This window comes from Falco biarmicus, chromosome 9 (assembly GCF_023638135.1).
Source record: "Falco biarmicus isolate bFalBia1 chromosome 9, bFalBia1.pri, whole genome shotgun sequence".
NCBI lineage: Eukaryota > Metazoa > Chordata > Aves > Falconiformes > Falconidae > Falco > Falco biarmicus.
In genome coordinates, this window is record NC_079296.1 from 39,799,041 (window position 1) to 39,811,181 (window position 12,141).

Here is a 12,141-nt window from a genome sequence, read left to right on the forward strand (position 1 = left end):
AGTAAAGTTTCAGAAATTGGTGGGTTTCATCTCACTTAAGTGAAACTTTTTAGAAAAGGAGTCTAAAGTGAACTAAGGGATTAAGTAGACACTAAAAATTCAGTAAGCTTGTGACTTAGTAGCTAGATATGCAGAAAGCTGTGTACCAAGCAGAAACCAATGAGACTGGTTTCTACGCTAATTTAGAAAGCTAAATGATGTTCTTACTTAAAAAAAGTTTCTACATAATCATAAGACAAAATATACTTTAATACATGCTTTAAATATGCTTTAAAAAGTGCTTGGAATGTTGAAGGAATTGCCTTAATAAGCTATATTGTAGCATTTCACCATCTCAAACTAAGCTTGTTTTTAGCTAATGTTTACCTGGTTTTGTTCAAGAGGTTGTTTATTTTTTAATTAATTTTTCTGTTCATTTGAGTCAGAATAGCAGCACCATCTAATCCCACTTTTGTGGGATTAGAATATGTCTAGACTGGCTAGCGTGAAGGTTTTCATCCTGGAAGGTTTTAGTAAGATCCTTCTCAATTTGGTATATATGTCACATAAGTAAGTACTGAAACTGAAAGTTTCAGATGCGATACAACACCTAGTAATAAACTGTTTCAATTTTTTTTTTTTTTAAAGGAAAAGAAACACCATCTTTTGGCAGTGTTTCCTCAAACCTCAGAGACTTGCTGATCTGCCATGCAGATCTGTACCGTGGCTGCAAAGTATCAAAACAGAACTAAGGATTTTTATAACTACTCTTCTCACCCAGCACTCACAGTTCCTTCCCCCCTTCCCTGTCTGTCGGGTAGTTTCTGAAGGTGTTGAGGAGATGGGAAGGGAAGGGATGCAGAACTGACCATTGGACAGATAAATGGACACATAGGGCCAACAACTAAGCTTCATTTCTTTGGGAATGTAGTCTGAAAATGCCTTAGAATGGGAATATTTTATTTCTTGTGGAAAGCTGCAGGGTGTTGTTGGGTTTTTTTGGGGGTGGGGAGCAAAGTAGAATCAACTGGTTTCCACATCTGATTAAAGGAACTTGCAAGTCTTCAGGGCAAATGACCCATTCTCTTCCTTAAACTGAGGGCTTTTTTTAATGGGAATGATGTTTTTCTGTTGTCTTGTGCTGTTATGATACATAATGGGAACATCTGGAAATTATGCATGTTGGACATGGAGTCCAGTTGCAGCAAATGGTCCATCGAAGGATAATGACATCCAAACCGTAACTCCAGTAAGTTGCTGAGATGTTCAATTTCTTATTAGATTTTGGAAATTTCTTTGCAATTTTCTATGCAAAGCAGGCACTTGGAGTGAAAAAGGTCATTTTGATAAAAATCCAACTTTACACTAAAATCAGTTCTCTTCAGCACCCTGTCCCAAAATCTGTTATGTTCACAGCGTTCCAGAACAGCCTTGCCATCTGTTAGAAGCATTTTTAGGTAACAATTTTTTCAGCCCAACTGTGCCCTATCTTCACCACACCAGTTGTGCATGTCTTTGAAGTTCCTTGGGACAGATAAGCTGGAGGCTCCCCAGTGCCTGCAGGAATCCCCAGATGCTGAAGGGGGAACCCCTAGAGCCAGGAAACAGAAATATCTTGAGGACATGGGTGTTTCTGAGGCACCAGCCATCTCGTGAGGAGAGATGTCTTCACCTGCTACTGCAGAAAGCAAGCATGTTCCAGCACGGAGGTAGCACTGTTTCAGAGAGGAGCGTATGTCTTGCTCTCCCTTTAAAATGGATCCTCTTTTGCATATTGTGTGTTCTGGTAGGAGGTGGGAGGTCACAGTCAGACTCTTCCTGACGACATCCAAATCCATATTAAACACCCCCAGTTACTGCCTAAAACATATGAAAAGTCCTCAGATAAAGGATTTATCTCTTCCAGCCATGTGTCCTAATCACTGGGCTGAAAATTCAGCCCTTTTAGGATCAAAGCCTGAATTTTTGTTGCATGATTTCAGTTGGATAAGAGGGGAGTCCCCTATCCAAAGCCCTGTGCTTAAGGCACCTTCTGAGGAGGTGAGAGACATGGGTCTGAACCGAAGAATACAGATCTTTTGCTTTCTTTCAAGAGCATACTAATTGCTAGACTGTGATAGGAGCACCAGAAGGTGTTGCCACTGTCAAGTCACTTAGCCTGGGTTTTCAAAGAAAGTGGCCACAGCCAAGTTTGATAGCCCAGTTGGCACTGGGTCAGTGTGCTCACAGCTGTACTGCCTCTAGTATGGGAGGTATCCAGGCTCTCTGGGTCTGGATTTCAGTCTGGATGCAAGTTCGGCCAAGTCTAAGGCTGGGGGATGTCCTGGGTAGGCAAGGCGGGGGATATGGACTCAAGTGGGAGGTGTTTTGAGGGCATGGGCATCGCAGGCAGTGGTGGTGAGGCAGATGAAAAGCCTTTTTAGCTGTAGTTCTGGACTTAATTTTCTTCAAATACTGACATGTAAATGCAACATGTCACTATGACAGCTGTTGAATATTTTGTCATGAGACCACTAACGATTTTGATAGTCACCACATTCACCAGTTGGTGGAACAGATTTACCCATCATTTCTGAATTTGAGTTTAAGTGAATGGGACTTCACTCATGGTTAAAGGTTTGGGGTTTTTTTAAAAATGCACTTAAGTATCTTACTGGACTGGGACTTTTAACAGTGTTATTTTGTCTCCTCAAGTCTCCTTCAAGATATGGTTTTCTTGTATTCTGAAATGATGTGGCAGAAGGCAAAAAATAATCTTGTGACTCATTAGGAAATAAACAGAGGCATAATTGCCATCTGTGTTTCAGTCCGTTTAATCTTTTCTCTCTCCAGTCATGGAAAAAAGTTCATAAAAAAAGTTGAGGTCTGGTTTTGTGATATTTTTGAGAGAAGCTGGCTTAAAAAAATTACAGAAAAGAAAGGAAAAAAACCCCAATACTGGCTCTATACATTATCTTAGACAAAATGGATTAAATTTCTGACACCCTACTCATCAAATTCTGACCTTGATTTGACCCCATTGGCTTTTTACTGTTTGATGTTCTCAAACGATTAGGTGCCAGTTTTCCTTAGTAGTGCAGTTAATTTTGAGTGTTAGATAGAGATCAATAGTCATAGCTTGAAATTGGCACCTTTGGAGGAAAAATATGTTGTGTGGCAGTAACATAGATTTGATAGTACTTCAGTTAAGAAAATGGTGTACTCTTTCATTATTGTTTTCAATGACAGTATCCAGAGTGTTACTTCATTCCTCTACCAAGCTTCTGACAGTCTCTTGTAATATCTTATCTATCAAAGAGTTTTCATTCCTCTCCTTTCATGCTTGGCTTCTGGAGTGGAACTTTATTTAAAAGGTCCCTGAAATTAGAAAGAATGACCATGGCACTTCTGCTATCAAGCTGGTCAGTAAGAAATAAACCCCCTTACTTCTAGACTTGTGTCTGGCTTCCTGCTTGCCCACATTGAAATCTCATTTAATGTGCTGACCGTACAATGGAAGCTTAGCTGTCAGGAGGAAGTAAGTGGCCTGTTGGATTAGATCTAATCTTCTCACAGGTAGCTGGGTTTTGCATATTGGAATTAAAAAGAAGGATGGGAATGCCCATCCCTACCTTTGTCCATATGAAAGTGCCCTGTGTCTTGCTGAAGCCCATTGCTGCAGCAAGAGGTGGGCTTCCGTCTGCAGAAGATGGTTGTTCCTACATTACTGCTTGGAGTGGCTGCCTCTGGAGTATACAGCTACTCTGGAGTACTGGGCTGGTGCTGAGGCAGTCTCTAGGGCACAGGATTGGCCAGGACTGCTCTTTTCTGTGGAGCACCTTGTACTGTGGAGGTGTGATGAAGCTCTTCTTCAGGGTTACAGCAATGCAGGTGCTGAACAGCTGGGGAAGTTTTCAGCATGCCACTAAGATCTGGCCTCCAGTGCAAGTGTGCCTTCCCTCCTGGATGATTCTGGCCACCTTGCCTAGTTTCATCCAAATTTGACAGGTGGTTGGAAATGGAGTTACATCCAGCTGGTGGCTGGTCACAAGCTGTGTTCCCCAGTGCTCAGTACTGGGGCCAGTCCTGTTTAGTAACTTAATCAATAATCTGGATGAGGGGATCAAGTGCATCCTCAGTAAGTTTGCAAATGACACCAAGTTGGGGGTGTGGGGGGGGTGTTGATCTGCTTGATGGCAGGAAGGCTCTGCAGCGGGATCGGGACAGGCTGGACCGATGGGCCAAGGCCACTTGTATAAGGTTCAACAAGGCTCAGTGCTGGGTCCTGCACTTGGGTCTCAACAACTCCACACAACGCTACAAGCTTGGGAAAGAGTGGCTGGAAAGCTGCCCAGAGAAAAAGGACCTGGGAGTGCTGGTCAACAGCTGCCTGAATGTGAGTCAGCAGTGTGCCCAGGTGGCCAAGGTCAACAGCACCCTGGCTTGTATCCAAAATAGTGTGGCCAGCAGGACAAGGAAAGTGATTGTCTCACTGTACTGATGAGGCTGCACCTCAAATACTGTGTTCATTTTTGGGCCACTCACTACAAGAAAGACAATAAGATGCTGGAGCATGTCCAGAGAAGAAGGCCAAGGAAGCTGGTGAAGGGTCTTTAGCACAACTCTGATGAGGAGTGGGTGAGGGAACTGAGGCTGTTTAGTTTGGAGAAGCAGGGGCTCAAGGGGAACCTTACTGCTCCCTACAACTACCTGGGACAGTCTCTTCTCCCAGATAACAAGTGACAGGACAAGAAGAAATGGCCTCAAGTTATGCCAGGGGAGGTTTAGATTGGGTATTAGGAAAAATTTCTCCATGAAAAGGGTGGTCAAGCATTGGAACAGGCTGCCCAGGGAGGTGGTGGAATCATCATCCCTGGAGGTATTTAAAAGACTTGCAGATGTGGCACTTAGGGACATGGTTTAGAGATGGACTCAGCAGTCTTGGGTTAATGGTTACCCTTAATGATCTCAAAGGTCTTTTCCAACCTAAACAATTCTAAGGTTCTATGATTCTGATACCTTTTTGACCAAATTCAATGAAAATACCTATGTGGGAGGTAGGGAAGAAAATGAAGATAGGCCCAGGAGAGGAGAGGCTGTGAAAAGAGGCAGTTGAGAGAGATGTCACGACGGTCTCAGGTACAGGGAAATGTCAGCCATGGCTTGTGCCTTCTTCATACCACAGAATCCAGCCTTTGGACACAGATGAATAAGGGACCTGGCTGCAGCGGTCTGCTAGTCCTGGAGCTGTTTGGTTAATTTTCACATACATTCTAGGAAAATCATGAGCACCTCTGTTCCACCAACTACTTGAAAAACATTCCCCTGACTCCCCCCCAAAAAAAACATTTTCTTCAAAGGTTAAATACTTGGTTCGTCAGGTGTCTTCTGAAGAGCTTTTTAAATGCCAAGCACTAAAAATTTCAGATCAGCAGTCTTTAGCTTTTGTTAGGCTGTTTACTTGAGAACCAAGTGCCCAAGCGCCACAAATAATTTTTACACCATGAAAGCCAAAATGCCCAGTTTAAAACTGTATTGATTCTTATTGACTCTGTTCTCTAATTCATGATACCTAATCTTGTTGAGGAAGAAAGTGTATGATATGCAAAGCAGTGGCTCAGGTGGTATACAGGATCTTTGGGTGGTGTAAATAACCACCAATCAAGAAATTCAACAGAGCGCTGTCCATTTACAGTCACTGAAGATCTGCCCTGTGCTACTACCCATAAAGTCTCTTTGGAGCAAAAGAAAAAGGGGAGAGACTTCCAAAAGGCAAGACTTTTATTTTGTTAAGAAACCTGTAGCATGTCATTATCGGTTCTTCCTAGCCAGCAATCAGAAGCTATGGAGTCTGAATTCAAATACGGACTGCAGAAAAAATGAGAGGGCCACCAGGCCCTGTTTCCAAAAGATTCCTGCATCTTTGAGTAGACACCTCAACAGAGATGGCTCTGAATGGAAGCAGTTGCGGCAGGTGCACCATGATACTTTTCATGAAGAAGCGAGGACTTCTGTAAAAGGGACAGGCCTCTGAAAGTTGTTCTATTTTTCTTCCTGCTTTCTTTCCTATTCAGTCGCTGGAGAGCATGTGTAGATAAAATGAGGAAGAAATATTTCTCTGTGACTTTCTGGCTGTGTAGCAGAGGAGCAATAGCAGAGTGATAGGATAAAGACTCTGAGAAGGGATGTTGTAGATACCCATGACTCATGCTCTTTCACTTGACAGCACCTCTGAGGCCTGCAGACATGAAAGGGAGTTAGACCTTGTGCTAAGGAGCTTTGTGCTTTTGTTCTCTGACTCAGGTCTGGAAATACTTTGTGTATGGCTTTCCTGCCATCCGTCACCTCCTGAAGGTAATTGCACTTAGCATGCTTTTCAACAGGCCTATGTTCTTCTAGCCACAAGCCCTAGCCTGCTGTCGGGAAGGCTTAGACCTGACAAAGTGATGTTTTCCCACCGTGTGACCTGAGTTTAATCTGCAGCTGTCTGGAGAGGTTCTCCCTGATGGGAACGCTGGAGATGCATGACATACTGACTTCTCTATTGTGTGGCTGGGGTTCATACATCAACTTATACGGGGAAGCCCATAGGTGTGCATGTACTCCAAGGGGAGGACTGAAAACTTAAGTTCCCTTCAAGGGTGTGTCTTTGTGGCAGACTCCTGCTGTAATCAATGAGCTCATGAAAAATCATAAATTCCTCTCCGAGGGACAAAGCCTCAGTGGTGCTGAGTACCAGCAATTCCCATTAGCTCCAATGGCAGCTTCAGGTGCTGAGTTTCCTGGTTATACCTGCAAGACTCGGGCTGCAGGCCTCGTCTCCTGCAAGGGTGGCAGGGCATACTGCCATTCCTTGCCCTGCAGCCAGACGTTCCTACCTGGCAAATCCAACTGCAGTTGGATACATGCTGTTGACCTTGACTGGGATTTGTTATGAGTGGATTAAAGTCACCACACTGCTTTTAATCCAGTTTAACAGCAGGAGCAAAGATTTAGTAAAACCAAACCTTTAATAAAACTTTGTTTATCTTGACTTCAATTTTTACCATTCTTTGAAAGTTGTTTAGATAGGTTGGCTTCTTCACATACCCTCTGTGACTCCTTTGGGTCCCTGAGCACTTGCCTTCCTTCCCAAGTTCAGTTTTAAACCTAAACCAAAGCTCAGACCTTGACTCCCAACAGCCATCAAGTGTGTTTTGAAAAGCAGTGCCACTGTAGCTGCTTCTGCTCCTCTTGTTTACGCTTCTCCTGAGTGATGCATTTCAGTGCCGATGTACATTACTTGTGAAAGATTCTAGAGCAGCACCAAAGCTGTGCCAGGCATTTTTCCCAGTTCATGGCACCAGCTGTACAGACAGGTGTTTAACAACCTGCTTGACTGTACATTTAGGTGGTGCTATTGGTTACTGGCGCAACACATACACTTAAAGGTAAGACATGCCTGAAAACTTCTTGCTCGGTCGGGACTAGAGCCCTTAATCCGCTCTGCATACTGCAGCTCACCAGGAAGGATGGATTTGGTTCTGCAGGAGCAAGAGCAAACTCCAGACCACTGAAGAGGTGAATGAAAGAGAGTAATCGCTGGAAGACTTTGCAGATGAGATTTGACTGCCTTGCTGAATCTGGGGATTCTTCAGGGATGGGGTGGTATCTGTGAGAAATCCCTGGCATGCTGCTAGTTACGTAAATTTGCTATTAATAGTGAATTATTTTTAGAAAGGAAGCTGACATACTGTAAAAGTGTCAAATGATAATGATATAGTAGTTGGTATATGTAATGTGCATTTGCAGCCTCTATCGTTAGGCACTTCTAGGTTTGCTAGGAATTTCAGGTACACTCTTACTGCAACTTTTAGTGTAGCTAAAATACCCAGCAATACTTAAGTACATGAATTGGAACAGGAACTGCAAATTCAAAAGAAATGTCTGATTTGCTTTATTACTAGGGACTACACATGTGCTGAAAGAACTTGGTCTGGTTCATTACAGCCAGATGTGAAAATGCTGCCGCCAACTGACTCCATCCTCTGCAAATTGCCTTCTGTGAGCGCCTTTCCTCCCTGCTGCCCATCTCCTACGAGCCCTTGATCTCTGCCTGGCTGGTGAGTGACTGCTCATCCTCTCACCTTTACAGACCTTTACCTCAAAGTGTTCACCCCCTCTGTAGCTAAGGTCAAAGCCTCCAAGTCTACTCAAATCTATAGTATTATTTGCCTAGTGTATACCCATATTGGTGTGGCATGGTTACATTCTTTGCATGACTGTACAGAAAGGAGTGTCTGAGTATTTGTGGATCCAGAAAGGACCATTTTTGTGGGCACACAACGGGTATGTGGAGCATGAGTAAGAACAGTTATGCAGTTTTATAGAGTGAGAGCAGTATGCTGGGAAGCTTGACAATGCCTGTGATATTCTGGCTGAGCTGTTTTGGTCTAGGACTGAGTTTGTCTGAATTGTGGTGATAGCCGTTTTGAACAATGTCTTGCTATAATGTCCTGGAGCTAATTGTAGCAATGGGATAAAAGAATGGATTGTGAGAAGCGGAGGAAATACTGGGCTTTAGTGCTTCTAGGAATAATAAAATGTCTGTTCTGCAATATGTTTAGCAATACATACAGAAACAAATAATCTGTGGTGTTGCTTAGTGTTTTTCCAAGCTTTTATTAGGATGTTAAAGGTAAAATCTTGGCCATCTTGAAGACAATGGGAACCTGCCTTTGCCTCTCTTGGGTCAAGATTACTCCTTTACACCTGTGCCGACTGTACCTGGCAAATTACCAGAAACCCCATTGCAACTAACCTAGGAAAGCAGAAAGAAGCAAGCTTCTGAACTGCACTTTCTAAACAAAATGGAGTGTCCCCAGGCAGTGCTCAGGCCACCCTTAGTCCATTTCCATGCTGAGGGTCTCCTGAGCAAAGAGGTGGGAAGAGCCAACAGGAAACATAGCTGCTTGAAAACAGGGCTCAGAGATGGCAAGAGACTCATGGCAGGCCAGGGGCAGAGCTGGGAAGAGGCCCCGTTGGCCTGACCACCTCTGATTGTGTAGCAGTCTATATGGGCAAGGAATTCAGATAACATCACAAGAAAGTAAAGTTACATTGCGTTAAATGCATCCCAGAAGAAAGCAACTTCTCCAGAATCCTGACAAACAAACAAACAGAAAAAACCTCTCAGTTGCTCAGAAATCTTGCTTATAATACGTGTTAGTGCATGGAAATTCTTCAAATTTAAGTGATGAATGTTTGGAGTTGGAGTATGTGAAACGGTGCCATACCTCATTTCTGAGCAATGCAAACCTGGACCAATTTGACCACAGGCACCTCTCCTCTGATGCCTTCATTCTGAGTAGCTAGATTGTAACTTTTCCTAATTAAATAGTGCTTTTCCTCTTTTGATCTTGGAACACTTTAAAAAGGGGATAGTGCTTCATCTTAGTCATGGGCTGGGAATACTGAGTTTTAGCCTAAGAACAGTTGCAACGGCCCAAATTATAAAATCTCTCAAATATCTTAAAAAGATGCTGCTGATCTCCAAATGATAGCCTCTTAGATATTATTACTGAAACTTTCTGGAAGTAGTGCAATCCAGGAGGGTGCAATTAATCCTTGGAGTAACCCCATTTACTCTAGCAGTTTGGCCCTGAGGGAGCAGGAGCACTTGATGTCTGACAGCAGCCCCAAATGTCAGTATTTCTCCCCTTGTTCATTTGCCTGCTTGCTGTGGCAAATTTCATGCCTTTATAAGCTGTTTATGTACAGCCTGATCAAAGTACTTAATGACAGGGTTAATTTCTACGTATAATGAGGAAGTCAAGACAGGAGACAGGTACTGTGTAATCGAATTTTTCATTTTGGAATTTGATTCTCTTCATGTAGGGCTTAGCTTTGATTTTTATTACCATTAATGTCTGCATTTACTGTTCTTTCTAGTCTCTCAGATGAGCTAAACCTACTGAGGAAATAGAAAAGGCACTGAATCGTTCCAACAGCTTCCATGAAAGTATGATGATAAAGTAAACAGAGTCTATAACTTCTGTGCAACAAGACCTCAAAATGCAGTTTGGTTTGGGGGACAGTTCTTAATAAAATCACACTGCTCAAATAGTCTACTGAGACATCTAATCTTTTTGTGACTCAGTAGGTATGTGCACAGGCATGGGTGCTTAGGTATGTGTGTAGCCAGAGAAAGAGACAAAGATTGTGTTAAAATCTGGAACACTTATAGTTTATGTAGTGTGTGTCTTCAGCAAGACTTTGCAGACATAAATGAATCCCCACAGCATCCTTTTGAAAGAGCTGATGGTGGAAAAGAGGCTAACAGTCCTTGTTTCTCAAAAGATGGAAATAAGACATGGAGCGTTAGATCTGCGTTTGCCCTGCTTTTTCTGGTTTTCATTTTAAATGCACTAAGCACTGTGAATATTTCTGGGCCTTCAAAAATCTAGGGGTACAGAAGTGATAGAGGCTTAGAAAAGATGTCTTTCGCTGAGGTAGCCAGCTTCAGGAATCAAGCTGGAAGTGGAGATGAAATTAAACCCGGGTATATCTAGCTCACCCTGCATCCACTGTGTTTCTCTTTTTCTAGCACTCTAAATTTTATGAAAACAGGGATCTAAAAGTTCATGTGATGCTAAATTCTGAGAACCACTGTCAGCCACATTTCCTTATAGCTGAGATAGAAATCTTTCTTTGTGAGGAAAGTGTGCACCTCTATTAGCACCACTGTGCAAGCTGTAGTTTGCAAATGCGATGAGAGGCTTTGCTCATGCTAATTTGGGCTCAGTCATGCACCTTTTTTTCCTCTTTTACATGCAAATAGCAGCTGTGTCAGTCTCTGGGATGCCTGCTTGTTCCTTTAACGGAGAGATTCCAGTTCATACCTTCAACCAGTGCATTTGTGCGTGGGTAGAGGTATAGCACAGTGGTACAGTTGCTGACAAGGAAAGAGCTGTGATGGAGGTTGGAACAAGTTAGTGAACTAGAGAAGTTTTGAAAGAAGATGCTGAGCTCTTCTGATGTGTTTTCATTTATTAAAAAAAGGGGGGGGGGGTAGCGGGGAGGAGAACAGCAGAGAACTACACAAAATGATAATCCATGATACTGCCCCCATATAGAGAGGTTTCTTGATTGCCAAAGGGATCCATTTCTTTCTTCTGAACCCAAAGGTTCAGGCAGCAGCCCCAGGGTTGGAGAGGGTCAGCTGCCATCCCGTACAGTTGGGTCGATGGTGGGCTGAGCGCAGGTGCTGGGATTCTTCATCATGGTGCCCAGTGCTGAGGGAGCTGAGGTGGTGAGCTGTCCTGCTGGGAGCCATGGTGGTGCCACATTTGCCTGGCTTCTCAGGCCCTGTGCTCCAGAGGGTCCTTGGCCTTGCTGAGCCACTGGCTGCTCTGCTGCTCTGCTTTCCTAGCATTTTCCATGCTGGGGTGCAGCGTGTCTGCCCTGCTGCAAAGACAAGGAGGTTCATGATACTTGCTTGGGGCCAGCAGGCAAATTGGGTAGAAGGTAATTGAAAATAAAGCATATTGGCATGATGTTGTTTTCTCCTCTGTCTTCATCCTTCACTTCCACTTTACAGTTGTAGCTGCCTGAACCCAGCACCTACGTTACTCTTCTGAAAGGCCACCCCTGCTCTTGTGTCACAGAAGTCAATGCAAAATTCAGTCAGGTAAAATAATTTCCATGGCATCACTTTGGATGTCACTGATCTTACTGAAACAAGTAGGTACTAGTGCCATGTGGGCCACACGATGTAAGTGTTACAGCAAGGACCTGTTTAAAAGGATGTTTGATCTAGGGTGCAAGGATTTGCAGGAATTTGGAGTGAAAAGTTTTCTAGGAAGGTCAGCTCAAAGAAATATGATGCCCCGGGAAGTTCTCAGTTGAGTCCATAGGTGGCTTGCCACAAGGGTTTTCAGAAGGTGACAGCTTGGCTTTCAGAAAGCCCTGGCTAGTGTTTGTCTGTTCTCCCCCAAAAAGACTGCCTTGATGTCAGTGCCACAGCAGGATTTGGTGTACAGCCAGGACTCGGCGTACATCCGCTTCTTTGTATGTCCATGGACATCCTTGGAGAGTGTAACATAATAACTGTGAAATAATTGTGCTTCAGCTCCCCTCTGACCTGCTTTATAATCTTCTTGAATATATCCCCTCTGCAAGTGACAGAGAGTGGGGTGAAGGGAA

General features: G+C 43.6%; 1 long non-coding RNA gene across 1 annotated transcript in view; it reads left to right on the top strand.

Moving 5' to 3' along the window:
* Positions 1 to 7,667: 7,667 nt before the first annotated feature.
* Positions 7,668 to 12,141, top strand: part of LOC130155594 (uncharacterized) — a 47,398-nt gene continuing 42,924 nt past the window's right edge. Inside the window, exon 1 of the long non-coding RNA XR_008824117.1 lies at positions 7,668 to 8,060. This is a non-coding gene — a long non-coding RNA (uncharacterized LOC130155594). The remainder of the gene's footprint in view (positions 8,061 to 12,141) is intronic.